This window comes from Leuresthes tenuis, unplaced genomic scaffold (genome assembly GCF_036924035.1).
Source record: "Leuresthes tenuis unplaced genomic scaffold, fLeuTen1.0.hap1 SCAF_12, whole genome shotgun sequence".
Classification (NCBI taxonomy): Eukaryota; Metazoa; Chordata; class Actinopteri; order Atheriniformes; family Atherinopsidae; genus Leuresthes; species Leuresthes tenuis.
Window position 1 is genome coordinate 9529527 of NW_027325366.1, and position 19968 is coordinate 9549494.

Sequence of the window (19968 nt, forward strand, 5' to 3'; positions counted from 1 at the left end):
AGAGAGTGAATGCGAAGTAGACTTTAACACGGCTCTGGGAGCGAGCCGAGTGTGGGCTAACCGGGAGAATTGCTTGAAAGAAACGCGACACCGAATGAGCGGTCAGAACAAAGCCTCAATACGGTGTTCCCGTGGTGTTTTTGTTGCTGCCTTGTCGATTGCACAGGGGCAAGCGTTTCAACCAAGCAACGCTCACCATGGGGAAGGTGGCTATGGCAACTAGCCTGATGCCCTGCTCCCGCAGTGACGGATAATCGTACTCTGGTTTCTCTTCATAACATACAAGTCTTTCGCCTTTTACTAAAGACTTTCATGGAGAGCAGCACTAATGAGTTGTTTCTATTTTTGGCAGGCTTTACCTTTGCGGGTGAAGCCCTTTCTGTCTGTGCAAAAGAAATCTTGTTACTGTGCAGAGTGACTTCTCTGAGTAGAGTCGCCTTACTTGTTGCGATTGTGCCGATGTTCGAAGCTGGAGTGCAAAGTTGTTGCTTGAATGGTGCTTGCTGGAGCATGCGGGAGTGCAAAGTTATACCATTTAAAAGGGCTGAAGAGTGCTCAGTGCAGCGGGTGGGCGGAGGTGCAACGTGACACTCTGGCCACCTATGGCCATAAAAAGAACACTGCTACAAGTGCGCATTGTGCCAGCAAGGGCCCTCGGACCTGAAACAGTGGACAGTTATCGCTTCTCGGCCTTTTGGCTAAGATCAAGTGTAGTATCTGTTCTTATCAGTTTAATATGTCCTCTATACGAGGACTACATATTAAATGGATTTTTAAGAATAGGAGTTGAAAAAGAAGCTTGCTCCGTTCACTCCAAGCATCGACCCAGTACTGCAGTGCCGCTGGGAACGGTGCGCTCTTCTCTGCTCTTGTGAAAAAGCAAAAAGCTGTGCAGGATGGAAGTTTCAGGGAGCCCAAGATGAAACTTTCTTTTAATCTGCTGAGAAAAGAGAGTGAATGCGAAGTAGACTTTAACACAGCTCTGGGAGCGAGCCGAGTGTGGGCTAACCGGGAGAATTGCTTGAAAGAAACGCGACACCGAATGAGTGGTCAGAACAAAGCCTCAATACGGTGTTCCCGTGGTGTTTGTGGCTGCCTTGTCTTTTGCACAGAGTAAAAGACAAGGCAGCCATCGAATAGGGCCCGATTGTTCCTACTTGGTCAGCCGAGGAGCAAGGGGAGGGAGCAAGCGTCTCAACCAAGCAAATCTCACCAAGTAGGAACAATCGGGCCCAATTCGATGGCTGCAACACCTGAAAGAGATATTGATGCAAGACCCGATCAAAAGCTTTTTCAAAGTCTAAATTTAAGATGACAAGCCGGGTGTTTCTGTCTCTAGCGTAATCAATGATGTCTCGAATCAGTATGAGGCTGTCGGTGAGTTGTCTCTCTGAGATGGCACAAGCCTGGTCTGGGTGAATTACCTCCTCTAAAACAGAGGACATCCGTGTCGTTAAAACCTTGCTAAAAAGTTTACAGTCAAAGTTTAAAAGTGTGATGGGCCTCCAATTCTTTAGGTCAGTCTTATCATTTTTATCAGAAGTGAAGAAATAAATGAATGCCTATCAAGAAATGTGGGATCTAAACTCTAGTGCTTCCTCTAAAATAATTTCCTTTCACAATTTAGAAATGTGTTAGAAAAGGTAAAAATGCCGGTCCATACATAATCAAAATCGGGAGAGGTGGTGTTCAGCTGCAAGAAGGTCTAAATGTCCATCAATAATTGCTAGAAAACATGAAAGAAAATTTTCGAAAATCAAGCCACGCATGATCATAAGTGGGAGAGGAGGTGTTCAGCTGCAAGAAGGTGTGAATGTCCACCCATAATACCTGAAAAAATGGGTAAAAAAAAGGTGCGAATGCCCAACCATACATCATCAAAAGCAGGAGTGCATGTGTTCGGCTACAAGAAGGTGTGAACGTCCAACCAAAGTTTGTAAAAAGCAGTTAAGAAAAGGTTCGAATATCCAACCATACATAATCAAAAGCGGGAGCAGAGCTGTTCGACTGCAAGTAGGTGTGAATGTCAGATCATAATTTGCAAAAACCTGATGAGAAAGGGTGAGAATGCCTGACTATACACCATCAAATGCGGGAGCGGAAATGTTCGGCTGTGAGTAGGTGTGAATGTCCGACCATAATTGCTGAAAAATGTGTTAGAAAAGACTAGAATGCCGGACCATACATCATCAAAAGCGGGAGAAGTGGTGTTCGGCTGCAAGTAGGTGTGAATGTCCAGCCATAATTACTCACAAACGGGTAAGAAAAGGTAGTATTGCCAGACCATACATGATCAAAACAGGGAGCGGAGGTGGTTCAGCTGCAAGAAGGTGTGAATGTTCGACTAAAGTTTGTAAAAAGCGGGTAAGACAAGGTGTGAATGCCTGACAATGTATGGTCAAAAGAGGGAGCAGAGGTTTTCGGCTGGAAGAAGGTCTGAATGTCCACCCATAATTCCTGAAAAATGGGTAAAAAAAGGTGCGAATGCCCAACAATACATCATCAAAAGCAGGAGTGGATGTGTTCGGCTACAAGCTTTGAATGTTCGAGCATTGTTTGTAAAAAGCGGGTAAGAAAAGGTTCGAATGCCCGAACATACACCATCAAAAGAGGGAGCGGAGGTGTTCCGCTGTAAGGTGTGAACGTCCGACCAAAGTTTGTAAAAAGCAGTGAAAAGCGAGAAAAAGCTTTTCGTGAGTTCTGCATTATTTGGGATTTTTTTTTATAAAATGCATTCCTTCACCCATACTATGTTAAAACTGATTTGTCCTTCATATTTACCATGTCTAGAAAGATTTAAACAAAAAAACAACGTTGTACTTTGCAGTAAAAGAAAGAGCAAATCTAAAGTTTCAGGAATCCGAGTATAAGCTTCCTTTCATGAGTTCTGCACGATTTCGGATTTTGCTATAAAATGAATTGCTTTGCTCAAACCAAGTTAAAACTGCTTTGTCCTTCCATATTTATCAATGTCGATATAGATTTAAACAAAACAAAAAACCACGTACTTTGCAATATAAGAAAGAGCAACACTGAAGGTTCAGGAATCCGAAAATAAGCTTTTCATGTGTTCTGCATGTTTTGGGATTTTGTTTTAAAATTAATTCCTTCACTCAAACTATGTTAAAACTGGTTTGTCCTTCATAGTTATCCATGTCTAAAAATGTTTGAAGCATAAACTTCCTCATATTACCCTGAATTAGAAAGAACCACACTTGTGATTAAGCCATACGTTCCTTTTGAGGAGTTCTGCATGATTTGGGATTTTACTATTAAATAAATTCCTTCACTCAAACCAAGTTAAAACTGCTTTTACCTTCATATTTATCAATGTCTAGATCGACTTCAACAAAGAACAACATTCATTTTATAGGAAAATCCGAAATTGTGCAGAACTCATGAAAGTAAGCTTATTCTCGGATTCCTGATCCTTCAGTGTTGCTCTTTCCTATACTGCAAAATACAATGTTGTTCTTTGTTGAAATCGATCTAGACATTGATAAATATGAAGGACAAAGCAGTTTTAACTTGGTTTGAGTGAAGGAATTAATTTTTTACATAAAATCCCAAATCATGCAGAACGTATGGAAATAAGCTTATTCTCGGATTCCTGATCCTTCAGTGTTGCTCTTTCTTCTACTGCAAAATACAATGTTGTTCTTTGTTGAAATCGATCTAGACATTGATAAATATGAAGGACAAAGCAGTTTTAACTTGGTTTGAGTGAAGGAATTCATTTTTTACATAAAATCCCAAATCATGCAGAACGTATGGAAATAAGCTTATTCTCGGATTCCTGATCCTTCAGTGTTGCACTTAATTCTACTGCAAATTCCAATGTTGTTCTTTGTTGAAGTCGATCTAGACATTGATAAATATGAAGGACAAATCAGTTTTCCCTTGGTTTGAGTGAAGGAATTAATTTTATAGTAAAATCCGAAATCGTGCAGAACTCATGAAAGCAAGCTTATACTCGGATTCCTGAAACTTTAGATTTGCTCTTTCTTTTACTGCAAAGTACAACGTTGTTTTTTGCTGAAATCTATCTAGACATTGATAAATACCAGCCGAACATCTCTGCTGCAGCTTTTGATAACTTATCGTTGGGCATTCTTACCTTTTCTTACCCGCTTTTTACAAATTATGATCTGACATTCACACCTACTTGCAGTCGAACACATCCACTCCTGCTTTTGATGTATGGTTGGGCATTCGCAACTTTTCTTACCCATTTTTCAGTAATTATGGGTGGACATTCAGACCTTCTTACAGCTGAAAACCTCCGCCTCCGCTTTTGATGGTGTATAGTCTGGCTTTCGAGCCTTTTCTTCCCCAGGTTTTACAAATTATGGTTGGACATTCAGACCTTCTTGCAGCCGAACACCTCCGCTCCCTCTTTTGATCATACATTGTCGGGCATTCGCACCTTGTCTTACCCGCTTTTTACAAACTTTAGTCGGACATTCACACTTTCTTGCAACTGAACCACCTCCGCTCCCTGTTTTGATCATGTATGGTCTAGCAATACTACCTTTTCTTACCCGTTTGTGAGTAATTATGGCTGGACATTCATACCTACTTGCAGCTGAACACCACCTCTCCCGCTTTTGATGGTGTATAGTCGGGCATTCTCACCCTTTCTCATCAGCTTTTTGCAAATTATGATCTGACAGTCAAACCTACTTGCAGTCGAACAGCTCTGCTCCCACTTTTGATTATGTTTGGTTGGATATTCGAAACTTTTCTTAACTGCTTTTTACAAACTTTGGTTGGACGTTCACACCTTCTTGCAGCCGAACACCTCCGCTTTCGCTTTTGACGGTATATATTCGCGCATTCGAACCTTTTCCTAGCCGCTTTTTACAAACCATGGTCGGACTTTCACACCTTCTTGTAGCCTAACAACTCCGCTACCGCTATTGATTGTGTACAGTCGGGAATTTTAACCTTTTCTTACCCGCTTTTTGCCAACTATGATCGGACATTCACACCGTCTTACACCGGAACACCTCCGCTCCCTCTTTTGATGGTGTATGTTCGGGGCATTCGAACCTTTTCTTACCCGCTTTCTACAAACTATGGTCAGACATTCAAACCTTCTTGTAGCCGAACACATCCACTCCTGCTTTTGATGATGTTTAGTTTGGCATTCGCACTTTTACTTACCCACTTTTCAGTAATTATGGGTGGACATTCAGACCTTCTTGCAGCTAAACACCTCCTCTCCCGCTTATGATCATGTGTGAATTGATACTCGAAAATTCTCTTTCATGTTTTCTAGCAATTATTGATGGACATTCAGACCTTCTTGCAGCTGAACACCTCCGCTCCAGCTTTTGATGGTGTATATTCGGGCATACGAACCTTTTCTTACCCGCTTTTTACAAACCATGGTCGGACTTTCACACCTTCTTGTAGCTGAACAACTCCGCTCCCTCTTTTGATTGTGTATAGTCGAGAATTTTAACCTTTTCTTACCTGCTTTTTACCAACTATGGTCGGACATTCACACCTTCTTACAGCGGAACACCTCCGCTCCCTCTTTTGATGGTGTATGATCGGGTATTCGAACCTTTTCTTACCCGCCTTTTACAAACTATGGTCAGACATTCAAACCTTCTTGTAGCCGAACACATCCACTCCTGTTTTTGATGATGTATGGTTGGGCATTCACACCTTTGTGCTCCTCACCCTCCCTTTCTCCCTCCTCCTCCCCTCACCTGAAATTCACTGAGGAGATGATGGAACGGGTCAATGTTGGGCTTAGATCTACCCCCCAGCCCAATCCCTTTTTATCCCCCATAAACCCCCAACCAAAGCGGCCAAAGGTTCCCCGCCGAGCCCCGCCCCTACTAGAGCAGCCGAAGCGACGGAGCCCAGCCCCACCCCCTTGGGGTCCAGGCTGTGTGGATTCTGACAGTCGTGACTTTTCCCAGGACAAGCTGGGGCCCTGTTCGTTAGAAGATTTTAAAATTTCTGTACTTTTAGGTGACAGAAGGAGAAATGTGACCCAGTCAAAACACAGAGAGTTGCACTCAAAAAGATCTTTAAATAAAGTAAACATACCTTTTGTGCCACAGACTGCTCCCAAACACGAGGGGGCAAATAATACCTCTAAAACACTTAAGTTGGCTTTATTAAATGTTAGGTCTTTAGCTGGGAAAACATTCTTAATTAATGATTTTATCACTGAGCACACCCTGGATTTTATGTTTTTAACTGAAACTTGGTTGGAACAAAATAACAGTGCTGCTGTTCTTATTGAGTCAACACCTCCTGGTTACAGTTTTAACAGCGAGGCCAGAGTGAGCAGGAGAGGAGGAGGGGTCGCAGTCTTATTCAATGAATCATTTCAATGTAAGCAATTATCTCCTGGAAGTTTTCAGTCCTTTGAATATATGGCTATACAGCTGAAGGCCTCACCCAGAGTCCTGTTTCTGAATATTTACAGGCCCCCTAAATACTGTGCAGATTTTTCTGAAGACCTCAGTGAACTGCTGTCTATGATCTGTGTTGATTTTGACCGTATAATTATTGTTGGTGATTTTAACATCCATATGGACAACCCTCAGGACAGAGGGACTAAAGACCTGAGTAACACTCTGGACAACTTTGGTCTGACTCAACATATAACAGAGCCCACGCACAATAGGGGGCACACTCTAGACTTAGTGATCTCTAAGGGTCTAAGCATTTCAAAGATTACTGTGTCTGATGTGGGCCTGTCTGACCATTCCTGTGTTTTCTTTTTTTTTTTTCTTTGAGAGTACGATTTCAGTGCACACAAATGTCTCAACAGCAGTGATCTCAAAACGGTGTGTAACTGAAAAAAGTAGTAAGATCTTTAACCAGGTCTTCTCTTTAACACCTGCCCTTTCCGGGGGTTCAGTCAGTGAGGTCGTCAGTAGCTTTAATACTAAAATGTTAAATGTTATGGATACTATTGCTCCCATTAAGGTGAAGGTTATCTCTGGAAGGAAGAAGTCTCCATGGCGAAATTCCACACTGGTGAAAAATGGGAAAAGAGAGTGTCGGAAAGCTGAGCACAGATGGAGAAAAACAAATCTCCAGGTTCATTATGACATCTATAAAGAGAAACTTCACTCTTATAATTTACAACTGAGGAATGCAAGGAAATCCTACTTCTCTGACATCATCACCAAAAACAGTCATAATGCTCGGGCCTTATTTGCTACAGTTGACAGGCTAACAAACCCTCCTGTGTCAGTGGCAACTGAACTCCATTCCACCATGGCCTGCAATGACTTTGCCAAATTCTTCATAGACAAAGTCCAAAATATTAGACAAGCAGTTGGTACATCAGCAGCAGGTTCAGCATATGCACTGTGTCCACCGAAAACCGGTTTAAACACCATGACACTATTTCAACCCATTAACAGTAAAGACCTGGAGGACATCTTACGTCACCTGAAGTCCTCCTCTTGCTGTTTAGACATCCTACCAACAGGTTTTTTCAAAGGGGTCTCAAAGACTTTGGAGTCAGACCTGTTACTTATTGTGAACTTGTCCTTAACGTCAGGTGTGTTTCCAGAGCCACTAAAAACAGCTGTAATTAAACCTCTGCTGAAAAAGGACAATCTTGACAAGACGCAAATGAACAACTACAGGCCCATCTCAAATCTCCAATTTTTAAGTAAGATCATTGAAAAAGTGGTTTTTCAACAGCTTAATTACTTTTTAACACAAAATAACTGCTATGATACCTTCCAGTCAGGATTTAGACAGCACCACAGCACTGAGACTGCTCTGACCAAAGTGTTTAATGACATATGTCTGAATACAGACAGTGGAAAAATGTCAGTCTTAGTTTTACTGGATCTCAGTGCTGCCTTTGATACAGTTGACCACAATATATTACTCAAACGACTGGAGAACTGGGCTGGTCTTTCGGGAACTGTACTAAACTGGTTTAAAACATAATTACAGAGTACTTTGTGTCAATAGGTAACTTTACATCTGAGCAGACAAGAATCACATGTGGAGTTCCCCAAGGTTCCATCCTGGGACCTCTTCTGTTTAACATCTACATGCTCCCACTGGCACAGATTATAAAAAACAACCAAATAAACTACCATAGCAATGCAGATGACACACAGATGTATATAACAATGTCAGCAGGAGACAGAGGGCCTGTACAGGCCCTTGGAAAATCCATCGAGGAGATTAATGACTGGATGTGCCACAACTTCCTCCAGCTAAACAAAAACAAAACTGAGGTAATTATCTTTGGAGCCAAAGATAAACGATTGAAAGTCACCACAGAGCTTCAATCTATAAATCTAAAAACTACCAACCAGGCCAGAAATCTGGGTGTAGTGATGGACTCAGACCTAAATTTGGACAAACACATTAAGGCAATAACAAAGTCAGCCTACTATCACCTTAAGAATATATGAAGGCTAAAAGATCTGATGTCTCAGCAGGACCTGGAAAAACTAGTCCATGCTTTTATCTTTAGTAGGCTTGATTATTGTAACAGCATCTTTACAGGTCTGCCTAAAAAGTCAGTTAGACAACTGCAGCTCATCCAGAACTCAGCTGCTCGAGTCCTCACTAAGACCAAAAAAGTGGAGCACATCAGTCCAGCTCTGAAGTCTTTACACTGGCTGCCTGTCCATCAGAGGATAGACTTTAAAGTTCTGATGCTGGTCTATAAAGCTCTGAATGGCCAAGGACCAAAATACATCAGTGACCTCCTGACCCACTATGAACCTTCCAGACCCCTCAGGTCATCCGGATCCGGTTTTTTATCAGTTCCCAGAGTCAAAACCAGACATGGAGAAGCTGCATTCAGCTTCTATGCTCCAAATGTCTGGAACAAACTCACAGAAAGCCTCATATCAGCTGAAACATTTAAGTCCAGGTTGATGACACATCTATTTTCAGCTGCATTTGAATAAGCTTGAGTTTAAAAATTTTTTCTGATTTTATCTATTGTTCTTATTTCCTTCTTTTGTTTAAATTATAAATCATGCTTTTTATTTCTTCTGTTTTAATGTCTCTGTGAAGCACTTTGAATCACCTTGTTGTTGAATTGTGCTTTGCAAAAAGCTGATGAGAAAGGGTGAGAATGCCCGACTATACACCATCAAAAGCGGGAGAGGTGGTGTTTGGCTGCAAGAAGGTGTGAATGTTCGACTAAAGTTTGTAAAAAGCGGTTAAGACAAGGTGCGAATCACCGACAATGTTTGATCAAAAGCGGGAGCGGAGATGTTCAGCTGCAAGAAGGTGTGAAATTCCACCCATAATTCCTGAAAAATGGGTAAAAAAAGGTGCGAATGCCCAACCATACATCATCAAAAGCAGGAGTGGATGTGTTCGGCTACAAGAAGGTTTGAATGTCCGACCATAGTTTGTAAAAGGCAGGTAAGAAAAGGTTCGAATGACTGAACATACACCCTCAAAAGAGGGAGCGGAGGTGTTCTAGTGTAAGAAGGTGTGAATGTCCGACCATAGTTGCTAAAAAGCGGATAAGAAAAGGTTAAAATACCCGACTGTGCACAATCAAAAGAGGGAGCGGAGTTGTTCAGCAACAAAGTGTGAAAGTCCGACCCTTGTTTGTAAAAAGCGGGTAAGAAAAGGTTAAAATACCAAACTCTACACAATCAAAAGCGGGAGCGGAGGTGTTCGGCTGCAAGAAGGTGTGAACGTCCGATCAAAGTTTGTAAAAAGCGGGTAAGAAAAGGTTCGAATATCTAACCGAACATAATCAAAAGCGGGAGCAGAGCTGTTCGACTGCAAGTCGGTGTGAATGTCAGATCATAATTTGCAAAAAGCTGATGAGAAAGGGAGAGAATGCCCGACTATACACCATCAAATGCGGGAGCGGAGGTGTTCGGCTGTGAGTAGGTGTGAATCTCCGACCATAATTGCTGAAAAATGTGTTAGAAAAGGTAAGAATGCCGGACCATTCATCATCAAAAGCGGGAGAGGTGTTCGGCTGCAAGAAGCTGTGAATGTCCAGCCATAATTACTCAAAAACGGGTAAGAAAAGGTAGTATTGCCAGACCATACATGATGAAAACAGGGAGCGGAGGTGGTTCAGCTGCAAGGTGTGAATGTCCGACTAAAGTTTGGAAAAAGCGGGTAAGACAAGGTAAGAATGCCCAACCATTCATCATCAAAAGAAGGAGAGCATGTGTTCGGCTGCAAGAAGGTGTGAATGTTCGACTAAAGTTTGGAAAAAGCGGATAAGAGAAGTTGCGAATGCCTGACAATGTATGATCAAAAGCGGGAGTGGAGGTGTTCAGCTGCAAGAAGGTCTCAATTTCCATCAATAATTGCTAGAAAACATGAAAGGAAATTTTCGAATATCAAATCGCACATGATCATAAGCGGGAGAGGAGGTGTTCAGCTGCAAGAAGGTGTGAATGTCCACCCATAATTACTGAAAAATGGGTAAGAAAAGGTGCGAATGCCCAACCATACATCATCAAAAGCAGGAGTGGATGTGTTTGGTGACAAGAAGGTTTGAATTCCCGACCATAGTTTGTATAAAGCGGGTAAGGAAAGGTTCGAATGCCCGAACATACACCATCAAAAGAGGGAGCGGAGGTGTTCCGGTGTAAGACGGTGTGAATGTCCGACCATAGTTGGCAAAAAGCGGGTAAGAAAACATTAAAATACCCGACTGTACACAATCAATAGCGGTAGCGGAGTTGTTCGGCTACAAGAAGGTGTGAAAGTCCGACCATGGTTTATAAAAAGCGGGTAAGAAAAGGTTCGAAAGCCCGAATATATACCTTCAAAAGCGGAAGCGAAAGTGTTCGGCTGCAAGAAGGTGTGAACATCCTACCAAAGTTTGTAAAAAACAGTTAAGAAAAGGTTCGAATATCCAACCAAACATATTCAAAAGCGGGAGCAGAGCTGTTCGACTGCAATTAGGTGTGAATGTCAGATCATAATTTGCAAAAAGCTTATGAGAAAGGGTGAGAATGCCCGACTATACACCATCAAATGCGGGAGCGGAGGTGTTCGTCTGTGAGTAGGTGTGAATATCCGACCATAATTGCTAAAAAATGTTCAAGAAAAGGTAAGAATGCCGGAACATACATCATCAAAAGCGGGAGAGGTGGTGTTCGGCTGCAAGAAGGTTTGAATGTCCAGCCATAATTACTCACAAACGGGTAAGAAAAGGTAGTATTGCCAGACCATACATGATCAAAACAGGGAGCAGAGGTGGTTAAGCTGGAAGGTGTGAATGTCTGACTATAGTTTGTAAAAAGCGGGTAAGACAAGGTGCGAATCCCCGACAATGTATGATCAAAAGAGGGAGCGGAGGTGTTCGGCTGCAAGGTCTGAATGTCCAACCATTATTTGTAAAAACCGGGTAAGAAAAAGCTCGAAAGCCCGACTATACACCATCAAAAGCGGGAGCGGAGGTGTTAAGCTGCAAGAAGGTGTGAATGTTCGACTAAAGTTTGTAAAAAGCGGGTAAGAAAAGGTGCGAATGCCCGACAATATATGATCAAAAGAGGGAGCGGAGGTTTTCGGCTGCAAAAAGGTCAGAATGTCCAAACATAATTTGTAAAACCAGGGAAGAAAAGGCTCGAAAGCAAGTTTATACACCATCAAAAGCGGGAACGGAGGTGTTCGAATGTAAGAAGGCCTGAATATCCACCCATAATTACTGAAAAATGGGTAAGAAAAGGTGCAAATGCCCAACCATACATCATCAAAAGCAGAAGTGGATGTGTTCGGCTACAAGGTTTGAATGTCTGACTATAGTTTGTATAAAGCGGGTAAGGAAAGGTTCGAATGCCCGAACATACACCATCAAAAGAGGGAGCGGAGGAGCTCCGCTGTAAGACGGTCTGAATGTCCATCAATAATTGCTAGAAAACATGAAAGAAAATTTTTGAATATCAAACCGCACATGATCATGTAGAAGGTGTTCGACTGCAAGTAGGTGTGAATGTCAGATCATAATTAGTAAAAAGCGGGTAAGAATAGGTAAGAATGCCAAACCATAAATTATCAAAAGCGGCAGCAACGATGTTCGGCTGGTATTTATCAATGTCCAGATAGATATCAACAAAAAACAACGTTGTACTTTGAAGTAAAAGAAAGAGCAAATCTAAAGTTTCAGGAATCCGAGTATAAGCTTGCTTTCATGAGTTCTGCACGATTTCCGATTTTTCTATAAAATTAATTCCTTCACTCAAACTATGTTAAAACTGCTTTGTCCTTCATATGTACCCATTTCTACATATATTTCAAGCATAAACTTCCCCATATTACCCTGAATGAGAAAGAACCACACTTGTGATTAAGCCATACGCCCCTTTTGAGGAGTTCTGCATGATTTGGGATTTTATCTATAAAATGAATTCCTTCACTCAAACTATGTTAAAACGGCTTTTACCTTCATATTTATCAATGTCTAGATAGATTTAAACAAAAAAAACAACGTTGTACTTTGCAGTAAAAGAAAGAGCAAATCAAAAGTTTTAGGAATACGAGAATAAGCTTATTTTCATGAGTTCTGCATGATTTGGGATTTTATCTATAAAATGAATTCCTTCACGCAAACTATGTTAAAACTGCTTTTAACTTCATATTTATCAATGTCTAGATCGACTTCAACAAAGAACAACATTGGATTTGGCAGTAGAAGAAAGAGCAACACTGAAGGATCAGGAATCCGAGAATAAGCTTCTTTTCATACGTTCTGCATGATTTGGGATTTTATGTATAAAATTAATTTCTTCACTCAAACTATGTTAAAACTGCTTTTAACTTCATATTTATCAATGTCTAGATCAACTTCAACAAAGAACAACATTGGATTTTGCAGTAGAAGAAAGAGCAACACTGAAGGATCAGGAGTCCGAGAATAAGCTTCTTTTCATACGTTCTGCATGATTTGGGATTTTATGTATAAAATGAATTCCTTCACTCAAACCAAGTGAAAACTGCTTTGTCCTTCATATTTATCAATGTCTAGATCGACTTCAACAAAGAACAACTCCGCTCTCGCTATTGATTGTGTACAGTCGGGTATTTTAACCTTTTCTTACCCGCTTTTTACCAACTATAGTCGGACATTCACACCTTCTTACTGCGGAACACCTCCGCTCCCTCTTTTAAAGGTGTATGTTCGGGCATTCCAACCTTTTCTTACCCGCTTTTTACAAACTATGGTCAGACATTCAAACCTTCTTGTAGCCGAACACATCCACTCCTGCTTTTGATGATGTATGGTTGGGCATTCGAACCTACTTGTTACCCGCTTTTCATTAATTAAGGGTGGACATTCACACCTTGTCGCAGCCAAACACCTCCACTCCCTGTTTTGATCATGTATGGTTTGACATTCGCACCTTCTCTCAACAGCTTCCTCTCCACCATACTTGTATGTTGGGATATTCACACCTACTTGCATCCGAAGACCTCCGCCCCCACTTTTGTTGATATTTAGTCGGTCATTCGCACCTTACCCGCTTTTGGCAAACTATGGCCTTCTTGCAGCCAAACACCTCTGATCTCGCTTTTGATGATTTAAGGTTGGGCATTCAGACCTTGCTTCACCTGCTTTTCACCCAATATAGTCGGAGATTCACACCTTTTTGCAGCTGAAAACTTCCGCTCCACCTTTTAGTTTTCCATGGGGCATTCACACCTTTTTTTTCACCGCATTTTATAGATTATGGTTGGAAATTCTCACCCACTCTCATCCGAAGACCTCTCGTCCCGCTATATAGTCGGGCATTCGAACCTTTTCTTACCCGCTTTTTACAAACCATGGTCGGACTTTCTCACCTTCTTGTAGCCGAACAACTCCGCTCCCGCTATTGATTGTGTACAGTCGGGTATTTTAACCTTTTCTTACCCGCTTTTTACCAACTATGGTCGGACATTCACACCGTCTTACAGGGGAACACCTCCGCTCCCTCTTTTGATGATGTATGGTTGGGCATTCGCACCTTTTCTTACCCATTTTTCAGTAATTATGGGTGGACATTCACACCTTCTTGCAGCTGAACACCTCCTCTCCCGCTTATGATCATGTGCGGTTTGATATTCGAAAATTTTCTTTCCTGTTTTCTAGCACTTATTGATGTACATTCAGACCTTCTTGCAGCTGAACACCTCCGCTCCCGCTTTTGATGGTGTATAGTCGGGCTTTCCAGCCTTTTCTTCCCCGGTTTTTACAAATTATGGTCAGACATTCACACCTACTTGCAGCCGAATACTTCCGCTCCACCTTTTAGTGATGTATGGTTGGCATTTGCACCTTTTCTTACCCTCTTTTTATACTGATTGCTAAAGATTAAGTTGTTCTTTCTCAAACTACAAATTTTTTTAAATAGTTGAAACTTGATTTGAAGTGGATAAATAAGGAGGACAAACAGTTTTATGTCAGGCTGATAGAAGGAATACATTTCATAGCAAAATCTGTACTACGTCATATGTCGAGAGATGCTTATTGCTGAAGAAGTTCTTTCTCATTCTAGAAAGTACAACGTTGTTTATCGTTTAAACTTGATTAGACATGAATAAATATGAAGGACAAAGCAGTCTTAACTTGGTTTGATTTAAGGAATTCGTTTTATAGGAGAATCCTATAAAATAGAGCTTATTTTCGGATTCCTGAAGAATGAGTCTGGTTCTTTCTCATAATACAAAGTTTGTTATTTATTGTTGAAACTTCATCAGAAGTGAAGAAATAAATGAATGCCTATCAACAAATGTGGGATCTAAACTCTAGTGCTTCCTCTAAAATAATTTCCTTTCTCAATTCAGAAATGTGTTTGTGTAAGTCACAACACCCGTGACACCAAAACGGCTTTCTTTTCTCTCTTTTCTCTACACTCTGGACTGTTAGCACACACACCAAATCAGAAAGGCTTTTTTCTCTCTTTTCTACATTATGGACTGTGGGGACACAAAACCGCTCTCTCTTTTTTGGGAATGGGTTTATCAATCACATCAGAATCCATACATACTGATCCTCCCGTAATAAAATGGTTGGATCTTATCAAACACACTTTGTTTCTTGTGACAATCAAGTCAGCGAAACAGCGTATACACGTCAAGACACTAAATCAAGTTTGCCACAAGAACTCATAAGTTTGGCAGTATTGCTCTGCCGTCAGCAATCATACACCCATTTTATTTTCGTGAGACATGTGCAGGCACCTGTTCATCTACTGTTCTATCACTATGAATTAGTTTATCTTTTATCAATAAGGATACTTCTACAACTACTATCTAAGTATGTCCGGACTTCTTATGTTGTCAATTGCTATATATGAATAAGTGGGTAGCTACTGACAAGCATTAAGCATGTCACACAGCCCAAACATATAACATTTCAGGACACACCACACAGTTAACAGTGAAGCGTGTCAAAGCCCAAACATGTAACATTCAACAGGACACTTACACAACACATTCAAATCAAACAGTCAGACAACATGCAAGAACATATACCCCAGCCGGCATTGCTCCCTGCCTATTTTCCTACAGCTCATTATGTGTGCGCACACCTTTATTCACAAACTCTTCAACTTATACTCTTTTACCGAAGCTGCTACAGCTCGATTGGCCGAATACCCTTAGATCCTATTTCGGTGAATTTGACATCTGCCTTACATGTAACAGATTAGCGGTTTAGCAGTTTTAATTTAGTTTGAGTGAAGGAATTCATTTTATAGCAAAATCCGAAATCGTGAAGAACTCATGAAAGTAAGCTTATTCTCGGATTCCTGAAACTTTAGATTTGCTCTTTCTTTTACTGCAAAGTACAACGTTGTTTTTTTTCTTTAAATCTTTCTAGACATGGTAAATATGAAGGACAAAGCAGTTTTAACATAGTTTGAGTGAAGGAATTCATTTTATAGATAAAATCCCAAGAGTCTGCTGAGAAAAGAGAGCCTGATGCCCTGCTCCCGCAGTGACGGATAATCGTACTCTGGTTCCTCTTCATAACGTACAAGTCTTTCGCCTTTCACTAAAGACTGCAGTCTTTTGCACAGAGTAAAAGACAAGGCAGCCATCGGATAGGGCCCGATTAGCCCTTTGTTGCTTGAATGGTGCTCGCTGGTACAACAACTTTGCACTCCAGCTTCGAACATCGGCACAGTCGCAACAAGTAAGGCGACTCTACTCAGAGAAGTCACTCTGCACAGTAACAAGATTTCTTTTGCACAGACAGAAAGGGCTTCACCCGCAAAGGTAAAGCCTGCCAAAAATAGAAACAAGTCATTAGTGCTGCTCTCCACGGAAGTCTTTAGTAAAAGGCGAAAGACTTGTACGTTATGAAGAGAAACCAGAGTACGATTATCCGTCGCTGCGGGAGCAGGGCATCAGGCTAGTTGGTATAGCCACCTTCCCCATGGTGAGCTTTGCTTGGTTGAGACGCTTGCTCCCCCCCACCTTGCTCCTTGGCTGACCAAGTAGGAACAATCGGGCCCAATTCGATGGCTGCAACACCTGAAAGAGATATTGATGCGAGACCCGATCAAAAGCTTTTTCAAAGTCTAAATTTAAGATGACAAGCCAGGTGTTTCTGTCTCTAGCGTAATCAATGATGTCTCGAATCAGTACGAGGCTGTCGGGGAGTTGTCTCCCTGAGATGGCACAAGCCTGGTCTGGGTGAATTACCTCCTCTAAAACAGAGGACATCCGTGTCGCTAAAACCTTGCTAAAAAGTTTACAGTCAAAGTTTAAAAGTGTGATGGGCCTCCAATTCATTAGGTCAGTCTTATCATTTTTTTTATAAAGTAGAGTCACTATTCCCACTCTAAAACTGTCAGGCAGTCGGTCGAGTTTTTCATAATCTTTAAAAACATCTAAAATGTCTGACGATAAAAGGTCCCAAAAGGTAAGATAGAATTCTGCAGGAAGCCCGTCTAAACCCGGAGCTCGACTTCTTTTAAAACCTGTTAGGCATTTTTTAACTCTAAAGAAGTAAAATCCTGTGTCAAGTGTGCATTCTCTTTTACGGTTTTGTCAACGAATTTAAAAAGTTCTGCCGATGTTTCCAAGTGCACTGGTTTCTTTTTGTACATGTTACTATAAAAGGTATATACAGTTTCAATCATCTCTTGTGGGGATTTTGTTAAAAACCTATCTTCTCTTTTTAGATTTTGAATACACTCCTTTTTATTTACAACTTTCTTAAAAAAGTACCGTGTGCATTTTTCACCTTCCTCAATTTCCTGCTCCCTGCTTCTTACAAAAATTCCTTTACTCTTTATATCTGCTAAAACTGACATTTCCTTTTTGACATCTTTGATTTCTTCATTAAAGTCTATGCCATACTGATTTAGTTTAAAGTAGCGCTGTAAGCGTTTCTGTAGTCCCATCATACATCTATTCTCTTTCCTTTTTTTTATGTTTACCTTGCTGTTTAGAAAAAGTCTGGGTCGTTTCCTTCACCATTTCCCACCATTGTGCATGTGTTTCGTAGAGGTCTTGAAAGGTCTGCCACTCTTTTTAACATTCCCTGTACTGACTGACTATGATTTCATCCTCCAACAGGGAACAGTTGAGTTTTCACAGACCACTTCCTATCGTCACACCAGAAGGGGGTGAAAGGGTGCAGGAGAGCATAAGGTGGTCTGAAAAGAAAACAGGGGTTAATCTAACATCAGAGGGTGGGCAATCTCTAGTAAAGAAATAATCAATGCGAGTGGCTCAGGTGCCATCATGACTAAACCAGGTGAAGCCCTCCTCTCTGGGATGCATGGTTTTAAAACAGTCAGTAAGCTTAAAATCCCTGCATATGCCCTGAAGTAAAATCGAAGTCTTATCCACTTTAAAATCTCCCCCTGCTCTTTTTCTATCTTTCCTGCTCAAGAAACAGTTAAAATCTCCTCCTACAACTAAAGGTACTTGCCCTAGCATGTAAAGCTGTATATCTTCTAAAAGGTCATACCTGTCATTTTTTCCATTGAAACCATAAATATTTAAGAGGTTAAAGTCTTGCCCCATAAAATTCAAGTGTGCTAAAAGTGCCCGTCCGTCTCTCACCACTGTGCTACCTTTCACCAGAACATGCGGATTTTTAATTAGAATGGCCACACCATCATTTTTATTTTGATTTGAGCCACTCCATATTGATAAATGGGGCCACATTTCCTCCCATTGTCTATGGTTTTTTAAAAAAGGTAGTCCACATTCTTGTATTAAAAACACATCTGATTTTATGGTGTCTAAGAAGGATAAAATACTCTGGGCTCTTGTCTTTGATTTCACACTTCTCACATTTAGTGTTGAGAAGGTGAGAACCATTAAAAGGATAAAGGAAAGTAGGTATGTCATTTTCGTTTTTCTAAGTTATCAAAACAAATTACACACTCAGGTTATTTCTTGGGAAACTAGCTCTTCCTTAATTTCTTTAGGTGAAAAGTGAGTAGGGCGATCTATATGTCCTTTTCGGACTCTCTGTTTTGGCCTCTGACGCAATGTTGCATTTAACTTTGAGTCCCTGGGGGTTGATTGCAGAGCTAAAGTTAAAAAGGAGACCTCATTTGGTGAGTCGGAGGGGAAGACTCTAGGTTCTTCCACTGAAGAACTGTCTGATAGGGACCTAACCCTTCCCCTCTTCTCTGATACCACTAGGGAATCAGAGGACAACTCAGATGCCGTCCTCTTCGGCTGTTGACCTTCGGGGAGGTAAGTATATTCACTAGACTCACCTGTCTGCTCTTCCTCCTCATTTAGCATAGCTCCACCCTCTGCCTGTGAATTCTCACAGACTTCAGCACTGAGTGGTGAGGCCTCTACAGGCCCCTCCCCTTTTTGCTCCTCACTTCCAATCCAAGCTTTTGGCGGGAAGTTTGAATTTATTGGGTCAACCTCTTCACTTTGTTCACCAACTGCCACCTCTGGTCCTTCTCTTTGTTGGCTTGACTGTGGCTTTACCGTCTTTAATTTGTTGGCAAAAGATTCTCCACAGAGATTACATTTCCTGCCATTTGGACACTCTCCAAAAGTGTGCCCAATTTCTCTGCACTTCCCACATATCACCTTGGTACAAGCCTCAACCAGGTGCCCATGCTCACCGCAGTTGCGGCAGAGCTTGGGCTGCCCCTGGTAGTGGATGTAACCTCGGTTTTCGAGGTGGCCAGAGTGTCACTTTGCATCTCCGCCCACCCGCTGCACTGAGCACTCTTCAGCCCTTTTAAATGGTATAACTTTGCACTCCCGCACACTCCAGCGAGCACCATTAAAGCAACAACTTTGCACTCCAGCTTCAAACATCGGCACAGTCGCAACAAGTAAGGCGACTCTACTCAGAGAAGTCACTCTGCACAGTAACAAGATTTCTTTAGTAAAAGGCGAAAGACTTGTACGTTATGAAGAGAAACCAGAGTACGATTATCCGTCACTGCGGGAGCAGGGCATCAGGCTAGTTGGGATAGCCACCTTCCCCATGGTGACCTTTGCTTAGTTGAGATGCTTGCTCCCCCCCTTGCTCCTCGGCTGACCAAGTAGGAACAATCGGGCCCTATTCGATGGCTGCCTTGTCTTTTACTCTTTGCAAAAGACAAGGCAGCAACAAAAACACCACGGGAACACCGTATTGAGGCTTTGTTCTGACCGCTCAATCGGTGTTGCGTTTCTTTCAAGCATTTCTCCCGGTTAGCCCACACTCGGCTCGCTCCCAGAGCCGTGTTAAAGTCTACTTCGCATTCACTCTCTTTTCTCAGCAGACTCTTGGGATTTTATCTATAAAATGAATTCCTTCACTCAAACTATGTTAAAACTGCTTTGTCCTTCATATTTACCATGTCTAGAAAGATTTAAAGAAAAAAAACAACGTTGTACTTTGCAGTAAAAGAAAGAGCAAATCTAAAGTTTCAGGAATCCGAGAATAAGCTTACTTTCATGAGTTCTTCACGATTTCGGATTTTGCTATAAAATGAATTCCTTCACTCAAACTAAATTAAAACTGCTAAACCGCTAATCTGTTACATGTAAGGCAGATGTCAAATT

General features: G+C 41.5%; 3 non-coding genes and 1 pseudogene across 3 annotated transcripts; 2 read left to right on the top strand and 2 right to left on the bottom strand.

The window, feature by feature from the left end:
* Window positions 1-256: 256 nt before the first annotated feature.
* On the top strand, window positions 257-370 carry LOC140266083 (U5 spliceosomal RNA). Its single transcript, XR_011906751.1, has one exon. It is a non-coding gene; the product is annotated as a U5 spliceosomal RNA (small nuclear RNA).
* Window positions 371-678: 308 nt separating this feature from the next.
* On the top strand, window positions 679-862 carry LOC140320549 (U2 spliceosomal RNA). Its single transcript, XR_011918385.1, has one exon. It is a non-coding gene; the product is annotated as a U2 spliceosomal RNA (small nuclear RNA).
* A 15327-nt stretch (window positions 863-16189) lies between these two features.
* On the bottom strand, window positions 16190-16303 carry LOC140265898 (U5 spliceosomal RNA). Its single transcript, XR_011906581.1, has one exon. It is a non-coding gene; the product is annotated as a U5 spliceosomal RNA (small nuclear RNA).
* Window positions 16304-19222: 2919 nt separating this feature from the next.
* Window positions 19223-19348, bottom strand: LOC140266121 (U5 spliceosomal RNA; annotated as a pseudogene).
* Window positions 19349-19968: the final 620 nt, after the last annotated feature.